The sequence below is a fragment of the Marmota flaviventris genome, chromosome 11 (genome assembly GCF_047511675.1).
Source record: "Marmota flaviventris isolate mMarFla1 chromosome 11, mMarFla1.hap1, whole genome shotgun sequence".
In the NCBI taxonomy this organism is placed as follows: Eukaryota; Metazoa; Chordata; class Mammalia; order Rodentia; family Sciuridae; genus Marmota; species Marmota flaviventris.
The window spans coordinates 56868644-56888545 of record NC_092508.1 but is presented as its reverse complement, the minus strand read 5'-3'; positions in this window follow the sequence as shown (position 1 = coordinate 56888545).

Genomic DNA, 19902 nt, shown 5'->3' with positions numbered 1-19902 from the left:
AAAATAGGCATAGTTTATCCCTGAAATTCCCTTATCTATTCAACTTCTAAGCAGGAGAAAGAGGGATAGAAGGAAGGGAGAAGGGTTGGTGGCATTGAAATGAACTATTCTTAAGAATCCACATAGTTCCTGAATAAACAAGACTTTGTCTACATCTAGGGGTTCACATACCATGTTAGGATCTATTTAAAAATTAGGCAGATCAACAAAAATTTTGGTCACATGTATTTGTCAGAATTCCCTTTTTTGAAATCAAGACAGTATTTTTTTTAGATCTTTTTTTCAGTTGTAGATGAACACAATACCTTAATTTTATTTATTTTCATGTGGTGCCTCACGCATGTTAGGCAAGCGCTTCACCACTGAACCACAACCCCAGTCCAAAATCAAGACAGTATTGCTTTGTAATCTTTCACATCTCTGTTGTCCTCTGTGATTTCTCAAAAATGGCCAACTAGTCTATTATCTCCATCTCGCTTTCACTAATCATTCCCCCTCAGTGTTCTGGTGTCCGATCTGGGCTGGAGCTTCAACCCACACAGTTTCTCTCAGAACCCATTTACTTACCTCTCATAGCAGCAGTGACCTTGACCATCCTTGGCTATCCAGAGGCTTTCCCATTTAAAGACCTTTCTTCTTATAGAGACTTGGACTCCTCCTAGGACAAACCTCTATTTGCTCTGGAGCAAGTCTTCCCATTCAGCAAGGGACCCACCCTTTCATTCTTTTTGTCTTTCTGGATTCTTTTTCCTTAGGTATGCAGAGCAAGGCACTATCTGGTATAGTTGGGTTTCTCTTTGTTCTGGGTTGTTTTGACAAGCCCCCCCCCCCCCCCCCCCCCCGCCCCAGGCCCACCCCTACTGAAGTCCTTTTGACACAGTACCCACAGGGTTGCTCCATATTTTTATGTGTATCCTTAACTATGCAACCCTCTTCCCATCTCATGTGTACGTCTCTTTAATATACCCTCTAGCTTCCAGGCACCTATCCATGTTCATTATCTCACCAAAGCAGATATTTTAAAGCACCCCCATTCCAGGATGAACATTCATAAAGCATTACAGGACAATTGATGGGCCCAGCTTTCCGTATTACCCGTTGATCAGGAAGCCTGCCACAAGGTTGTTCTCATTACTCACCAGCCTTTGTCGCTGGTTAGATTACTGCTCAGGTGAGGTCAGGGGAGATATGACTCAGGTCCCGGACAACTGACCTCAATATCTCTCCAAGGCTGGTTTAATGGTTAAGATAAAAGGAATTCTGGAAACAAAGTTCCGGGAGATTTTCTGGTAGAATAAATGATGGTGGTGAATAGGGACATGCACTTGCCATTAAAAGTGGCATGTTTATGGGGTGCTGACACAGTTTATGGGGTGCGTGCCTTCAAGTACCAGCCAGACCCATGCTTTTCCTAACATTTTCAGCTTTTTCCCAAAGGTTTGGACAATACAGCTGTGACAAAGCTGCCAGGGGAATTCCTCAAGTTGAGGTTTGTTTTTTATGTTTAACCAACGTCCCCTTCCACTGCCAGCCCTGCGAGCAAGAGAGGGCATTCCCTTTAGTTCAACCCAGGACCAGGACTGCCACATTGCAGGGCTCCAGAGGGGGCCTCATTCAAATGATCTTCTATGTGGCACACCAGAGGACATCATTCCTACAGACAGAGTAAGAATGGATCCCCCGGGGGTCCAGCATGAGACCCCAGCCTTACCCTGCAAGATCACACAACAGTCAGTACCAAACTAATAAGCGTTTTACCGCAGAGAGCACAGTGCAGTAAAGAAGTTCTATCAGGCAGCCATAACAATTTCCATGGAAATAGTATTTCACATTCCACAGAGCACACCTGGTCCCTGCCACATATCTCAAAACATCCCTGTCCAAGAAGGGCGAAGCAGGCACAATTGTTCTGTTTTATCTCTATTACAGTTCCAGAGACATTAAGAAATCTCATTCAAGGCTACAGAATTCCATAGTCTTAGGCCCCCGTTTCTCCTTCATCTGAGGCTCTGTCCCCAACCCTAACTGCCAATTTTGGACTAGCTGAAAGCAGAATGCAGACTTCTATTTCGGATCTAGGCTGTTGAATCTCTGCTTTCTGGAATTATATCAATTATGTTTCCAATTTTACCATAGATCTTGGATTTTTATTAAAAAGGCAATTCATGGCATCACTACATGGGTGTTGTTTAAGACCTCTATGGCTTGATATAACAAAAACCCAGTTTGATCCAGCTTTTTAATAAGAGGCGGGGCCTGCTGGAGTAGTCCATTGACCTTAAAGTATACACAGGAGCTGGGTCTCAAAATTAAGCTGGGAGGAAGAATTCTGCTTTTCTCTGCATATGCTTTATCCTCAGATTATTTTTCTCTGCCTCTCTGTCCTTATGGTGAAACAGTCACCAAGATCCCCAGAAATTTATGTATTGAAATGCAATTGCTTTGAGAAAGATCCATCTGCTTCCATCCATCCCAATTCCAGCATTTCCCTGGGAATTGAGTGAGTGGTCCTGATTTGGCTAAGTGTCCATCACCGAACAAAGCAAATCAGGTATTGCTAGGATGGACAAGATTATGTTGTATACATATGTTCACCACATAGTTGGCCCCATAGAATGGTACACAGGAAGGGTAAAAGGTGGCAAGGATAGTTTGACAAGGTCCCCAAGGCCAGAAATGTTCTTAACTAAGCCCCTGTCCTTAGTACTCATCATACCCATGTGCAGAACTTCCTTCAAATTCCTACCCTGGTTTCTGATTTGGGCCCTGTTGCCTGCCCATCTCATGTTTTCCCCACCTGTCCCATTAATCTTATATCTCTGTGTCAACTAAAAATTCTTTCTGTCCAATCATTCAAACCACACTCAGAAGGACTCCACATTCCCAAACCAAACCTCCACCACTGGCTTTGTTTCCCAAACTACTTGTGATCCCTCAATGAGGTCTCTGCGGTTCACTCAACATGATGATGGAGAGTGGAATCTATTCTGGCCCCTCTGGTCCTTCCCTGCCCAGCGAACTAATGTTGTTATCTTGCCCTTCAATCAGTTCTTCCCTTCATCTTGTTTCTCACTTACCCTCCTCTACACTCATGTCCATGCAATGCTCAATTTTGCCTGCTACACTCACTCTATACGTTCTTTCCTTTATGTCTAACTTTTTCCACTTTTCCACATCATTGGTATTGACTTTTCTGCCATTTTCTAGCCAATCATGACATAATAATATGACATTATTTTTGTTTACCATTTTCATATATATATATATATATTTGGGAAGAGTAGTTTAGTTCTCTTCAAGGGCTCAATAAGACAAAGAAATGGCCTTGGAAGAAAATCATTACCAAAACAAAGCATAAGTTAATAAATACTTTTAAACTCATCAATGCTTACAAATTAATGATAAAGTTAATCTGAAAAAGCAAATGTTTAGGATACTTGAAAAAATATTGAAAAAGAAATATAATGAGAGGGAAATTTTCACTATCAGATTCAAATATATTTTAAAGGAACTGTAACTAAAACAATACAGTATTAGTATGAACAGGTCAATGAACAGAGAATATAGGAATAAAATAGGAGAAAACAGATGTTAATGACTTGTAAGTATACTATTTAAAATTAATGAGGATAGGTGGGGTGACTTGTTAAGTGTTGTGGAAACCATTAATAACCACTAGGAGACAATTGAGTTAGATTCCTATCTCATGCTTGACCCCAAAACAATGATTTATTAAATACTTTTTTAAAAAAACTAGGTAATTACTAGAAATAAATATACTAGAATATCTTTAATATCTTCTGCTATTAGATTTTGGGGAAGACGTGAAGGCAAGTAATCATAAAAGACACGATTAGTAGATTTTACCAAGAAAATATAAAATTTATGCATAATGGAGCACATCATAGTTAAAAAATAAATAAAATGCTTAGAAAAGTATTTCCAGCTTTTAGTATTAACAAAATATATAAAAAGCATCTATGTTTTAGAATGGAAAAGATGAAAATTCTAATAGAAAATAGAAAAAAATATATGAATAACAAAAATGAAAAATGCATATGTTTATACTAAAAATGCTAAATTTCTTTATTGATTCAAGAAATAGCAAATTAAAACCTCGAGGGTTTTATCTGAACCCAAAGACAAGATAAAAGCATATTTTAACAATGAAAGAGCTAATGCCATGTTACATGTGGTAAACAACTATTTAATGTTATTGGCAAAGCTGGAAAATGATGTATAATTTTAAAATGATTTTCCATAATATGTCAATCTATCTGTTTGATTATAACCACTTTTAGGAATTTATCCTGGAGAAATGCTCTCATTAGCATCTAAGATACATGGACCAAGATGTTATCAGAAACATCATTTGTATGAACAAAATACTGAAGACCATTTAAATGCCCATCAGTAGGGGAACTGTTAAATAAATCACAGTTCAACAATACTATGGAATGACAAAGGAAAGTTTAAAAGATTGAGGCAAATGTGTACTTCCTTCTACAAAAGAGTACCCATAATAAAGTATAAATAAATAATAAATAAAAAGCTAGTTAAACAATGTGTATACTACTGCTTCATTTCTGTAAAATATCATATTTAGATATAAATGGAAAAGATCCTGCAGTGAGGCACACCAAGCTGCTACCAGTGGTTATCTTTAGAGGATAAAATATATGTATTAACTTCATACATCTCTGTTATTTAAAATGCTATACAACAAGTTTATATTCTTATATTTTTCTATTCAGAAAAAAGTTTTTAAAAATATTCTTTGGGCAAGTAACCCTGGCTCTCTATCTCTGGCCAGGATCTGTTATGTCATCTGTCGTGGTTTAAACTTGTATTCAGCAGTATTTGTACAGAATCATCTTTCAATCACTGTTATAATTTGGAAATAAAATGTTTCCCAAAGGGTCACATGTTGAAGGCTTGGTTCCCAGTACAGCAATGTTTAGAGTGGGGTTCTTATGAAGCAATTGGACCATGAGGGCTTTGATCTCATCGATGGATTAATCCATTGATGGGTTCATTAATTGAATAGAATATTGGGAGGTGACAAACTGTAGGAGGTGGGGCCTTGTTGAAAGAAGTAGGTTACTGGAAACATGCCCTGAAAGAGTATTATATATCCTTGACCCTTCTCCTTTTTATACCTTTCTTGGCAAACATGAGGTAAGCAGCTTTGCTTCACCAAACCCTCCCTTCCCCCTGTGATTTTCTGCCTCACAATAAGCCACAGCAATAGGGTCAAGTGACTATGGGTTGAAACCTAAGTTGTTTATCTCAGGCATTTTGTTATAGCAACAGAAAGCTAACAAAGGCTAAATCTGGGAAGGGGGAGAATCCCTTCAAATGTCCCAAATAATACAAAGATGCAAAAATAGTAATTGCACCCAAACATTTCTTATAGTAACCCTGAAAGAGCTGCACTGCAAATATCAAGACCAAATAACTAACCAAGCTTTGCACAGAATAATACCAATATGCTTTTTTTTCTGTGTAAGTTCAGAACTTGCTTTATAAATGGGTGTATGTGCGTGCACTTGTGCACATGCACATAGGTGAATTCTAAGCTAACTTAAGAGGACATGTCTACCTTTTATCTCCAAAGTCAAAAGGAGACTTCACAGGTCAAGAATTTTGCACCAAAGCACCTGAACATTTGAGGTCTGAGTCAAAAAGAATATTGACTGATGGTTGGCATCCTTTCAAAGGTTTTTCAAATTATGCCAAATAATTAGAACGAGATCATGTTAGAGGCATTCAGGCAGAATCTCCCTGGGGATGGGGATGGGAAAAAGGAGGGGGAAGAGGAGGGAGGACAAAGATTCTACCCTTTATTCCCCACCCCCACGTTTGATTCTGCCATCAGTTGCTCCTTATTAGTGTGGATCCTCTTTTTTCCAAGGAAATTTATCTAATTTAATTGCAAAACATGCAAGACGGGCCATCCATCTTGCCCCTCTGCCCATATAAACAATACAGAAGGTGGGGGCTGTTTTCTCCACATCTTTCGCACAGCCTTTTTGCTTTCAAATTAAAGGGATGATAGGGTAAACATGGTAACCACAATTAAGATATTTTTAGAAACATAAAATCCTCTGGAAAACATGACACTAATACTGGTATTATGATTGAAGTTAGGAATTATGGTTATTAGAAGCTTTGCAATTTATGTGCCTCATAAATCTAATCGCTTCACACACCCAGTGATGCTGTTGCTATATTTACTGCAGACATCTATGATGACAGACAGTACCTTTGAGAAGGGCCAGATCAACAAAATATTTTACATACTCTAGCTTCTCAGTGTCTAATGGACTCATATCATGGAGTGAAAAAGGCTTCATTAAAGGAAATGCACCAGGTGCTGGGCAGATTTGCCATGGAGATTTGATGGGAGTTATCTGCTCTTGTTTAATGGGACTGCTGCTGCTCCACTCCTGGAATCCTGAGCACAGAACGGACAGGAAGGGGCACTAGGGCAGTCAGGTACAGGAGAGGAGATGGAAAAGCTAACAATTCTGTAGATACAAAATTCTCTGACAACCTGGAAACCATCTGGAAGAAATATTATGTAAAACCTGGTGTATGTGACATGTCCTTAGGAAAATCCATTGTTACTAGGAAAGATACCAAGTGAAGGATCAAATTGCCTAGTGACCACAGAATCTTCCCCCTCTGATGCAGCTATATCGTGAGTCCTTGAGTGACGTTGAGGAGGGAAGCAGAAAGAGGTTGGAAGGTATAACCACCAGACCTCAGAGCAGAGAAGAAACAATTTTAGTATCATGGCTGACCTTTGGATGTTCTTTGAAATCAATTGTAACCCTCACTGTTGAAATCCTAATTTCACAGACTAAAATTTATGTTTGCAAATATTACTGTGTAGTAGTTGCCAAACTGGGAACATTTTAAAGGTGATTAGCTCCTTTTGATTTTTTTCCAACAAGAGTATGAAAGCGGAAATATTGCCAGAAACAGAGATGATCTGTGGTTTTCCTCACATCTCCACCCCCACGTACCTGCCACAAAAGTCTATGAGATTATTTAGATTACCTGTGGGCAGAGTTTACAACTTCTTACATGCTTTCTAGCCCTTAAGAGTGGCCTGTTCACATCATGGACACTTAATAAATGTGATTGATGGAGAAGGCTGGAGAAGAGAAATGGGACAGAAACAGGGACGGGATACAATTAGTTCTCTATAGTCTCTCTAACTACAGGGACAATTCCAGCTTAGATTTTTGAGTGTGTGACTATAGGCAAGACAATGCTCCCATGTGAGTACATGCATCTGAGTGCAGGGTGACAAGGCTCAGTAATCCAGGAGAGAATGATGGCATGTTGATCTAGGAAGTGGCAATGGGGAATAAGTAAGCAGAAAGGGACAGTTTGGAAAGATTAAAACAGTAGAAGTGATTGGTTGTTCAGCTGTTGCTGGGATTGCCAAGCAGGATAGAGCGAGGAAACAAAGATGGCAGCCAGGTTTGTTTCCGGTTTATGCAACTCAGTACATAGGGGGGAAAGTTTGGGTAAGAGGAGGATGCATTTAGTTATAGAGTTTGAAATGCCTCTGGCTATTCAGATAGAGATGATAAATGGTCCTAATGAGGTATAAAAATGATCATGACAGAAATAAGAGAATGAAGTTGGGAAAGAACAGGAAATGAAATTCATGCAGCTGAAGACTTGATAATTAAAATACCAAGTACCATTTTGGCAAGGAGAAGTATATGCCACAGAATGCCTAATTCTTTGGGGACTAAGTGGCATGGCCTTGCCTTAATTACTAAAAAGTAAACTTTCATGCTAGCATCTTTACAAACAAGTATGCTATAAAAATAAGTAACTGGGATCCTGCCATCCAACAACACAGAAACAAAAACTTACAAAACAAGCAAAATCTAAAGTATCCCCAGAAAACTTTTGCAGTATGAGATTACCACAATCAAATATTCTTCCAAGAATAAAATGCCCACATATTTGATGTCCTGTTCTTTTAAAACCTTAAAAATAAGTTTTGTTGATAGGAATAAAGAACAATATTTGACCTTATCTAAATGTGGAGAATTCTGATGGAAAAAATAAGGGTGTGTGGCAGGCCAGAAGCATGAATTATGCATGCCACATCATCACTCTTGTTTCTCAATATGGAGTTGCCGCATGCTTTGCATGGAAAAAGAAATTAGAATAGAACAGATATTGAGCAATTTTCTCCATAACTGGTTCTTACTCACCTTAAATGTAAAATTTTATTTAGCTTATTTCAAAGGGAGACATCCTTATTAAGGGAACACATTTACTGGCGCCTGTTGGAAAGGATTTAATGCAAACAAGCCTGAAATAATTGAAGGAAAAACATCTTCTGACTGTTCTCAGAAGAGCTTAGCAAAGAAGAGGATGGCAGGAAAGAATTACTTTATTATATTGATTTTCTTGGAGAAATCAAAGGAGGATAACTCAAATAGACCAATTCTCTTTTGCCAAGCTTAGTGGAAGCATGTAGAACAGCCATGAATTTACATGTCAAAAACTGTTTGCAATCATTTAGTTGAACATGCAAATCAGGATTTTCACATTATTACTCTAATAAAATAGCTAATACAAAAGGATATCTGGGTTCATTTGCACATATTCCTCACTTTAAATGACTGTGAGAATGATGGGTGCAAGTTTTGTCTAACAAAATGTTTACAGACCAATCCAATCATTAACCTGAAACATGAACAGAGGGATGTGGTACAGTAATAAAGACACTGGAGCACAATAGTCATTGAAATACAGTTCTCACAAAGCTCAAGTCTATCTTTACTCTCACAATGAGCAAAATAGTTCACTTTATAAAAACTGTTTCCCATGGTAAAATATTATCATCCTGCATTTGGTGGCTTGTGGTCATTTATATAGATTTCCTTTTTGTACTCAGTAACATCACACACAAAAGATATTGCTTCCTAATAATGTACTTTACATGTACTTTTCTTCCCGTTTACTCTTAGAATGTTCTTTATGACTGTGGAAATTGTTAGTCATTTTCAGAATTCTAGTTCTCTAACTCATTCTTCTGCTTTTAGGTGGAACCAGACTATGAGAATTTATCTCAGTGTTTCCCAAAGTGTGTTCCATAGAATAATTCTGTGGTATGTCAAATATGTTATTCAAAGAAATGGTATTTCCTAGTTAAACAGGAATGGGAAATGTTGGGGAACAAAATTAGATTTCTCCATAGCAGAATTTCTTGGTAATGCTAATGCACCTTGAAAATCTCCATATATGTGTTACTAAGTCCCAAATTCATTTCGTCTCTGACCCTTCCCCCCGCCCCCAATAGAATCTGTCAAAACTGGTCATCCATAAGCCACCAGCTTGTTTATTTCCATTATCTGGCCCAAGCACTTAGGAAAGCAGGCAGGCATAAGTGACAATAGAGGGATGGGGTTAGATGCTACCCTCTTGTGCGCCTAGCCCCCTAACTAAAGGGGGCAATAGTTTTCAGTTTTAACAACAGAAAACAGGATAGAAACTTGAAATTTCTAAGAGTAGCAGGAAATTTGTGTTTTTATGTGGTTGCATTTGTTTTAAAACACTCTGTGAGCCAAACATATCTGTGAAAATTTGGCCCTTGAGCTCCCCGATTGGGACTTGCATCTCCAGGATGGCTCTCTGCAAAAAAACTTGCTGCCCAGGAAAGTCCAACCCAAACAAAATCTTTAAGGGTCTTTTCCAATGATCTTTCCAGGGTCACTGTTATGTAACTCCAGTGGTTATGATGGAGATGGGTCTGGTCACTCTGCTGGCTCCCTTAAAGCCAGGTCATGAAGAACCTTCTTCTCACTTCCTTGTGGACCACAGATCACAACACACTACCCAGAGACCTAAAATGTAACCTATAAATGTAACCTAAAGAAATGAGAACAAGAAGGAAATACCAATTATTCTGACTTGATCAGTGTGCACATGCCACACACACATCTTGAAAAAAAAAAAAAACACTGCATCCCATTAATGTATAATTATTACATATTAAATTTTTAAAGAAGTAAACAACAACAAGGGAAAACCCTTAATACATCTCTTCTTTTACCTACATATATTTATTAAAATCATTTATCATATAAATATTTATTTTACAAAAATTAAATCTGGGTATGGTGGCATATACCTGTAATCCCAGCTACTCTGGAAGTGGAGGAAGGAGAATGATAAGTTCTAGGCCAGCCTGGATACCCTAGTGAAATCCTATCTCAAAGTTTAAAATAAGAAAAATAACTGGGGGTATAGCTCAGTGGTAGATCACTTGCCTAGCTTGTACAAGGACTTGGGTTCAGTTCCCAGCAATGCAAAAAATAAAATAAAATAAAAGTCAAGCTATTGTAGGAATGTGAAATATGAAACTAGAAATTGGTAAGGAAATGGAAGATTTTATGAAATGCCAAAATGCTTTTAAATCAACATGGTATGCAAACACCTAACACAGGTCTTCAAAAAATTTTCTACCATAACATCCAAGTCTAACAAGTAACACTTCTGAAAACCTCTGGATGATAGGATACCAAGGGAGAAAGGTTGGTATGGCATGCACAGCATGCCCTGCAATTCACAGGCTGAGCTGTGCCAGAGAAAATATCAATTTCATGCCAAATTCCCAGGAGTTAAGAGGCTGGCTGGTAGCTAATAAAGTGTTGGGAGGGGTAAATCGTATCAGATGCGGTTTGGGCTTTTTTCTTTTTTAAAAGAGAAAAAAAAAAAGCATTGGCTTTCATTTTCTATGCAAGTCATACTAAAAGATTAGGGAGAAAAGCAGAGAGCAACAGAAACAGTGTATGTACACTGCAGTAAGGCTGACCATGTTATCATGAAAGCTTTAAAACAATAGGGCAGGACCCTATTGTTGGGAGTAGGGCTGTGCCCCAAGGAGTAATTTTAGTGGCCTGATGTCAGCATAAGGGCATTCCCAGAAAAGTAGTTTTTAGTCTGATATTTTAACATTTTTATTAGCAAGTACAATGATTCAATGGACATGCTGACTAGGCAGCTGACAATTATTTGAGAGAAAGGGGTTTGCCTGATAGAAGCCAGAAAAGCAGAAAGTATGGAGGTGAAATGTTCAAAAGGTTCTCTTAGACTGGCAGAGAGCTTGGGGAATTCAAGACCTACCACCTTTTAAGTGGAAATATAGGTGTGAGTATGCTTTTTAAATGCATGACATACTTAAAAGCATGGAGACTTTTTTTTTTTCCTTCCATCTACCTAAGAGACTCGAGCCAATTTCAGTCGGGTGGTATAGCCTTATGGCCGTGTCTTACATAGTTATATAACTTAATAAGAATCCATGCTGGCTCCCAACTCAAGACTGGTCATTGGTGGTTGGATAAAGTGCCCTCTGTGTATCTTAATTTCATTGAACATCTGGGATGAAAGGAGTTGTTCTTATAATACCTTACATATAAAATATCTCTCAGTTAAAGACCCCAAATACCTATGCACCTATAAAGTTATTATTTTGGCTACATGCTCTAAGTGTGAGAACACTTCACATAAATAAGGTAGAGAGGGATTCCTGGCCCACTTCAGCCTCAGATGTTGTTAATGTCATCAGAGTCCTGTGTTTATCCTACGACAGCTGAACTCATGGCTTGGCAGGTCAGAAACCTTGCTGTGCACTTTTCAACTCACACTGAAGTCCAATGTCTGGGAAAACACTCAAGAAAATCTTATTTCCATTTGCAAATTTCCTTATGGTCACATTGTTATTTTGGCAAAAGCAAGCAGAAGTTAAATGTCTGTCAAATGCATACTACTGGCTTTTCCAGCTAATGTACAATTTTAGCTTTGCCCTTTAATTTTCATTAGAGCAACAAAAAATTGGTTTTAAACTTTTTAAAGATCTGTCTTCACAAACCCATATGGAAACCCACAGATGCCAGGCTTACCCAGCAGAATAAAACCGATATAGTCAAAAGTATCCAGTAATAATCCCCTAGTATTTATTATTTTTTCCTTCCTTTTCAGTCATAGGATCCATGCATACACAAAGCTTATCAGAGCTCATGGACACCCAGCTAGAGACCACGTTCGTCAACTTCCCTTGCAGCTAGGTATATCCATGTTTTAAAGCTATTGACAATAGACTGATTAGAAGTGATGTACAGTTTCGTGTCAGTTCCTTAAAAAGAATTTGTTTAGCTTCCATTTCCTACTGCCCTTTCCCATGTGCTAAGATGCAGACTTGGTGATGTTAAACCAAATTTGGCATGTGCAGGAGGATAACACCTTGAGAAATGCTAAAACAACACAGAAGGAATCTGAATCCCCGAATGACTTTATGGAGCAGAGCAGCCTGGATCTCACTTCCTACTTGTGGACTGTTACATGAGAGAAGAATAAACTTCCATCACACGTGAGTCACTATGTTCTAAAGTTTCTCTGTTTCAGCAGCTCAGTACAGTAATACAGACTAGTATTGTCAGGAAGTTCCTTATCTTAGGTTAGGACTGGAGAAGAAGCAGATCAGTTTGTGAATGATCTGCTGTAATCCACAGTCATAATAGATGTGTATAGTTTCCCAAAGGCAACTGGAAGCACTGTGTAGTGATTTTAAAATATGACTGCAAATCTTTGACATTCCTCCCATTGAGAAGTGGGATCTGTGTCCCCTCTCCTTGAGTCAGGGCAGTCTTGTGTCTGCTTTGACACAGCAGTGTAAGTGCAGCAGAAACAATGCTAATGATTCAAGGCTAGGTCACAGAAGGCCATGAAGCTTCTCTGTTACTAGATAGAATATCCACATATGGATTACTGAGTCGCCTTGTTAGGACATCCATTATGGATCCCTGGTCAAGCTACCCCGAGATCAGCATGCTAGACAGACTACATGCTCAGATCAGTTGTGACAGCTAAGCAAATCCTTCAACTAACCCACTCAGGTGCCAGACTTGACTATATAATTCATTGACATAGATGCACCTGCCCCAGCTATTCCAATCCCAATCAGTTGAGACACCCCCAATTCTTTGAGATATTTCAGTCATTATAAAACAGAAGAGTCTTTCACCCTTTCTGAGTTTCTGACTCACAGCATCCATAAGCATAATAAGTGCTTTGTGTCACCGTGTTTTTAGTAGGTTTGTTATGAGAATGAAGGAAAGACAAGGAATCTTGGAGAACAAAGCCTAAAAACTCACTTTCCTCCCAACCACAAAGAGCAATGATTAGGCCAGGCATGGTGGCGTACACCTGTAATCCCAATGGTTCGGGAGGCTGAAACAAGAGGGTCTTCAGTTCAAAGGCAGCCTCAGCAACTCAGCAAGACCCTATCTCTAAAATGTAAAAAAAAAAAAAAAAAAAAAGGCTGGGTATGTGCTCAATGGTTCAGTGCCTCTGAGCTCAGTCCCCATTTTCTTCCCCCCAAAAAAGAGCAATGATTAGGATCTATCCTGAACTGGCAAATGAGATGTTTTTAACATGACTTTTGTCTTAAGGTGATACAACTCCAGGGTCTTTGTTGGTTCATAGTCCAGGTCCTCTGAACCATACCTAGGCTTAAAGTACTATATAGTACAACACTCAGTTGTAGTGATACTCAGAAGCTAACAGCATTGTGCTGACTTTATCCATAGGGGAAACAAATGCAAGTGTCTAGAAGTCCCCAGGTGACGTCTAAGCCTCAGTATGTTTTACCAAATATCTACATTTCACACAGCACCTAAAATAAACCTTTATTTTTTAAAAAAGGATGTCCTGCAGAGTGTATCAAATGATCCAGGAAATATCACCAAGCAATGTCAAGAGTCTCTTTAGCCTCAGTCTAATTACAATGGGGCAGGGCTGCTACAATGTGGTTTGATTAATACTGGTATACCATTATGTAACTTGGATTTCCATGACATCTCTCTCCTCGGAAGTATGCTGGTGTGCAATAAGTTGAGGCTTATGATGAATTAAAGGCTGTGAACTTGCTGACATACACTGGCAGCCAGGATGGGATCAGTCTATAGGAAGAGAAAGAGAAACAAATCTCTCTCCCTGCTGTAACCGATCCCTCTGCCATTGGGAGCTCCTGAGTCTTTGTTAACCCATGTCTGCAAGGACACTGGGTCAATATTAGGAATCAGCCTGCTAGCTCAACCCAAAACCCATACCCTGTTTAACCCATTAGTTTGCATCCTTGAAATATAATTTTAAAAAGTGGTTGTCTAATAAGTAAATTTATTCTGAAGATCACACTGAACCTGCTCAATGCTCACTAATCTTGTAATGGCCTTTGGCCAAAAGCAATAAAAACTAGACCAAAGTTTACTGATGGAATGGAAAAACAAATTAGAAGAAGCCTTAACTTTCACATAATTAGATTTCATGTAGACACAATTCTATGTAAAAACCATTATCAAAAAACGTAGTTTTGCTGAAACATGACTGATGGAATGGGATTGTTTTTACCAAGTGGTTGAAATTGAAATTTTGAGTATCCACTATTTATCTCTCCTCATCATTACCCTACTACCACCCCAACTTCCCCTTTGCTGTGAAGTATGCACATTTAATTTTTAAAATTATTAGCTGTATCTTTCCCTATCAAGTTAGGGAATCTATGGAAATATCAATATAAGTTAGTAACTGAGAAATAGAGGCACAGTGAGGATTTTAGTTGTGTCCTGCAAAGGCGACTTATCCAAGCAAAAGTTCATTCTTTCCTTGATTAACTGTGATACTTTCCAGATGACAAACCTACTAATAGATATCAGGATAGATTTTCAAATACAAAGTTCTAAATTAAGTCTTCACATGAAGTGGGAGCCTTCTGTTATGATTGGACCTGATCTCATCTAGAATGTCTAAGGTGTCTGAAGTGCTACAATTCAATCCTCCATCACATGTCTGGGCTATTCAATATAAAATTTAGTAATATTTTGATTATGAGTTCAACTGACACCCCTCCCCAAGAAGTTCCCCATGACCTTCATACCATTCAACATCAACAATGCAAAGATCATGTGGCTTTAAAGGCACTTCTTAAGAGTTGTAGACTTTTTTCCTCAGCTAAACATAAAGCCAGAGTCCATTGGCCAACTCTGCTTACAAAAGTATAAAATTTGTGTCTTCCAAAGAATCCATTTAATTTTGTAGACACAATTGTACTACTCCAGAAAAATCATTTCATCTTCTTTAGAGATTAAAAGGACAATCCCTTTCCAGATGTTTTGTTTTTACATGTTACAACCCTTTAAACATGAAGAACAGAATAGATTAGTCCTAAATCCACTAGCTGACCCATGAACAGCTCCTTAATGGAACCAGAGGTAAACAGTGTTTCTTATAAGACTAAAGGTTTGGGTACTAGTGTTGGGTTGACCTCTAACTGCCTGAGCATGGCAGAGTCACTTGGCTCTTTAGACCTCAGTTTCCTCATCAAGAAAACTAAGGTTGAATTAGAGGATATTCCAGTTTCTTTTCCATTCTATGGATGACAAAAATAGCAGTTGTAATTGGGTATGTATACTTCTTTAACTCTTGTTTTATTGTGTGTCATGACACAACCACATCAATGTCTATAGCAGCTCAATTCACAATTGCTAAACTATGGAACCAACCCAGGTACCTTCAACAGATCAATGGATAAAGAAACTGTGGTATATATATACACAATGGAGTATTATTCAACCTTAAAGAAGAATGAAATCATGGCATTTGCAGGTAAATGGACGGAGCTAGAGAATATATGCTATACAAAATAGGCCAATCCCAAAGAACCAAAGGTCCAATGTTTTCTCTGATAGGCAGATGCTGATCCATAAAGCACAAGTGTAGGGGAGAATGGAGGAACTTTGGATAGGGCAAAGGAAAGTGAGGGGAGGGGAGGAGGTGTTGGGGTGATGGTGGAATGAGTCAGACATTATTACCCTATATACATTATTACATTATATACATTATATACATTATATACATTATTACCCTATATACATGTTTGATTGAATGACTGGTGTGATTCTACATCAAGTACAGCCAGAGGAATGAGAAGTTGTGCTCCATTGTGTATAGTATGTCAAAAATGCATTCTGCTGGTATGTATGTATAACTAATTAGAACAAATTTTAAAAATGTAAAAATAAGTTACAAACAAATCCCCCCCCCCAAAAAAAAGAAAAAAAGATTCAATGAGCCATTCCATTGCTTACTGAGCCTTTACTAAATGAAAATACATGCTTGACACACATTGTGAGTAACACCAGAGTGGCAGGCACAGAACCTGATCCAGGGAGCCCCCAATTTAGTTGGAAAGATAGGACTAAGACATGAAGTTAAATGATGTCAAACAATGTGTAAGTTGCTAATAGTGTCTGTCCCCAGCTGTTCCACTGCAGGTTTTGAAGACCTGCCTCCCAATATTTCACCTTTCCAAACCTGGCACCAAAGAGAACCAAGCTTAGCCATGTATTAGAAGACATATCCACTCTAGTTTGGTGCAAGTCTTGAATCAGGTGTCCTGCACCCGCTCCTAGCCTCAGACATTCACACACCTACCAAACTCCTGCCCCAAACATCAAGCGCAATCCACACGCTGGTTTCCCCTACCTGGTTTTCTTGTAAACTGTATTTGTTATCATGCAGGCTGAGGTGCTATGTTAGAAACCCACAAGCTACAATTGCTTAAACTCAAAGTTTATTTATTTCTAGTATAACAATAGTCCAGAGGCTGGTAAGGTAGTTCTATTGTTCTATACCCATTTGTATTTCTGGACCCAAGAGAGCTGTTCGGATTTCATACATTAATAAAAAACAGCTATCATGGGGGCAAGATAATCTGGGTGCTGCAATCTTGAAATGCCTGCTGTGAAATTATCAAGGACCTGCCCCAAATCAAGCCCATCTCCATGCTTCCTGAAGGAACTTGCCATTCTTAAAAGCAAACTATTTCCAGAGATGTGTCTGCAAGTTGCTCTGAGAATTTGTTGTTCCCTGATGAAGAACATTTAGGGTGAAAAAGCATAGAGATTCAAGATAGCAAGACATGGAGCAATTAAAAAAAAGAAAAAGAAAAAAGAAAAAGTAGAGTAAATGATACCTCCATCCTGAAATGCAGCCAAGAAGTTCATATTGAGAGGGTTGCTGCCGCAGTCCAGCTGCAGCAGAATAATCAGGGGGGGTGACGAACGACTTGTGTACGTTGATACAGCAGGAGTAGGAGCCGTTTATTGCAGGACAGGAGCAGTATTTATACATTCCACACAGCTTATCTAATTAACATAAACTAGATACATCAGTCAACCAATCAGGAATCTCCACACTTAATGGCTTGCTTTTGTTACTTCTCAAACCACTCCCTCTGGCATTTTGCCAGGCACCATCCAGACTTGTTTACGAACTCTAACATTCCCCTGGCAAAATGCCAGGTGTTATTTTGACTTGTTTACAGACTCCAACAGGTTGCTACTGTTTGGACAGAAAGAGGCTGATGTTTGCATACAGCCCCTCCTCATGGTTTGGGCAATGACATGCTTTCAAGCTGGAAAATACTTTAACAGGAAGTTCTCAATGTGAAAACTTAGAATCCCCAAACTTGGTGAAGCAGGGAGGAGGAGGATGGTCTATAGAGACATATAAATAGGACATATAAATAGATGCTCCAAAGTTAATAACATTTACAGTCTCTCATAAGTCATGAGGGGACATGTGGCAAGAACAGTAGTCATCTGCAGCATTCTAAGATTTGGGGAGACTATGTCTCCATGATATCACCCTGACAATGAAGTCAGGATTGCACCTCAGAGAACAGGATATTACACCTCATATGGGTGGCACAATTCTACTACCAGAGTGACAGACACAGAACCTGCACCCAGGGAGCCCCCAATTTACGAAAGATGGGACCACGACATGAAGTTAAATGATGTCACCATACAATGTCCAAGTTGCCAGCAGTGTCAGTCCCTGACCACTCTGCTGTAGGTTTGGAAGACCTGCTTCCCAACAGCTCATTCTTTCCAAAACTGGTGTCAGAATTGTGCCCCCTCACATAGCAGTGCCACTCTGGCCTCACTCCGGGGACCACCTCGGAGAAAAGGACTTTATACCTCACATGTCCAGACTGCAATAAGTGTGATAGTGAGTCTATGAGCTTGCAAGAGTGCTTGTGACATTTCTTCTACTGTAAACTTACTACCTGTAGAAATGGGACTCATTCAAGGCCACAGGAGGGGAGGCAAGATCTCAGCAAGAACAAACAGAAACAAACTGCTTACCTTATATATTCACAGTTTTGTGAAATGGCAGAAAGAGTCTTCTTCCATAATTGAATTTCTTCAGTCTTTTTAAAGCAAGTATTTCCCAATTTTTACATGGAAAAAAAACTTATGCTTATAATGGGAGAATGTTATTGTAATCAAAGTTTCCTCTGAATACTAAGTTGTTTTTCCCAACACTGAGTTTCTTGTTCCAGTTATAGTCAAGCATGATGAGAACTGGTTTTTTGTGTTATTTTGCTATACAATATTTTAAGGGTTTTTTTGTTTGTTTGTTTGTGTTTTTTTTTTGTGTGTGTGTGTATGTGTGTGGTGCTGGGGATTGAACCCAGGGCCTTGCGCATGTGAGGCCAGCATTCTACCAACTGAGCTATATCCCTAGCCTGCTATACAATATTTTAAAAACTTAAAAAATCACACACACACACACACACACACACACCTTTGTATGTTATCATTCTCCTAATCCTATCATTCAAAGAAAAAAAACAAAACTGATTTGTTAAACATTAACATAAAATCTATGCTTACTTACTTATAAAACCCAAACTAGGTCAGAGAGATTTATTTCCGAAATTCTGTATTGAACCTGTTATATTTTAAACACTTCGACAACCCCTGCATAGCCAGGGTGAATCGCTGCATCTGAAAGCTGCATTTTTGAGGTAGGTTTCCCCAAAGCTGGCTGGATAGCGAAGGCAGAGATGGGCCTTCTGTCCTCCTCACTCTGAAGCTCGTTGATCATTGCCACCAGATGCACAGAGCTGCCAGCGTGCCCAAAAGCTGCCGCCCTTCTACCCTTTTCCCCATCTGGGACTTATTCCATGAACCACTTCCTGAGAAAGTGAGGTGGTGCCTGAGCCCCAGTGCAAAACCACCAGAGAGTCCAGCTAGAGAAGCCTCGCTAGTCCTTCCCTTTTCATGCTCAAAGCTTGCGATCAAACAAAAACGGACCCTTTGCTCCCAGAGTATCAGGTTAACAGAGCTTCTCTTTCAAAGCTAAAGTCCTTGTAATAACCCCACCACAGAGGTCTACTTGGCAGTCAGCATTTAATAAACATTCTCTCGCTCAGAGTACTGTGATTTGTTTCAATGCATCTCCCAAACTTAGCTCTCTTTTTCTCAGTTGACAAGGGCCTTCTGTCCCATTTACAAATCTCTGATTTGAAGATTCCATCTGAGTAACCCAGGCTATGATCACTACTCTTATCTCTGTGAATGCTAGCTGTTTACAGAGGGCAAGCTGCTTGTGTATGATTCAAAGCATTACTAATTAAAACCTGTTACCTTCCTAAGGGCAGATATATTCTCCTCTAGAGCAGCATTTGTCTGTCCCATTAGCATTAATGGGAGTAACACAAGTGCATCAAGAGGAGAATGGTCCCCTTGGGTCTTTGAACTTAAGTCTACTTCAAAACTGAAACCGATATATACAATGGTATCATTGATGCCATTAAAAATCATTATACTTTATTGCAACTTTTATAAAAGTAATTGTAAGCTTCATGAAATATACTTGGCTCCTGGGAGTTGTGCATTATTAGGCGGAGACTGGACATGATAAAGTGAATTACGCTATAATACTTGAAAAATATTTTGTCCAAGGAAATTTATTAGATCCCATCAAGCTTGTGCAGAGGTCTGTGTTCACAAA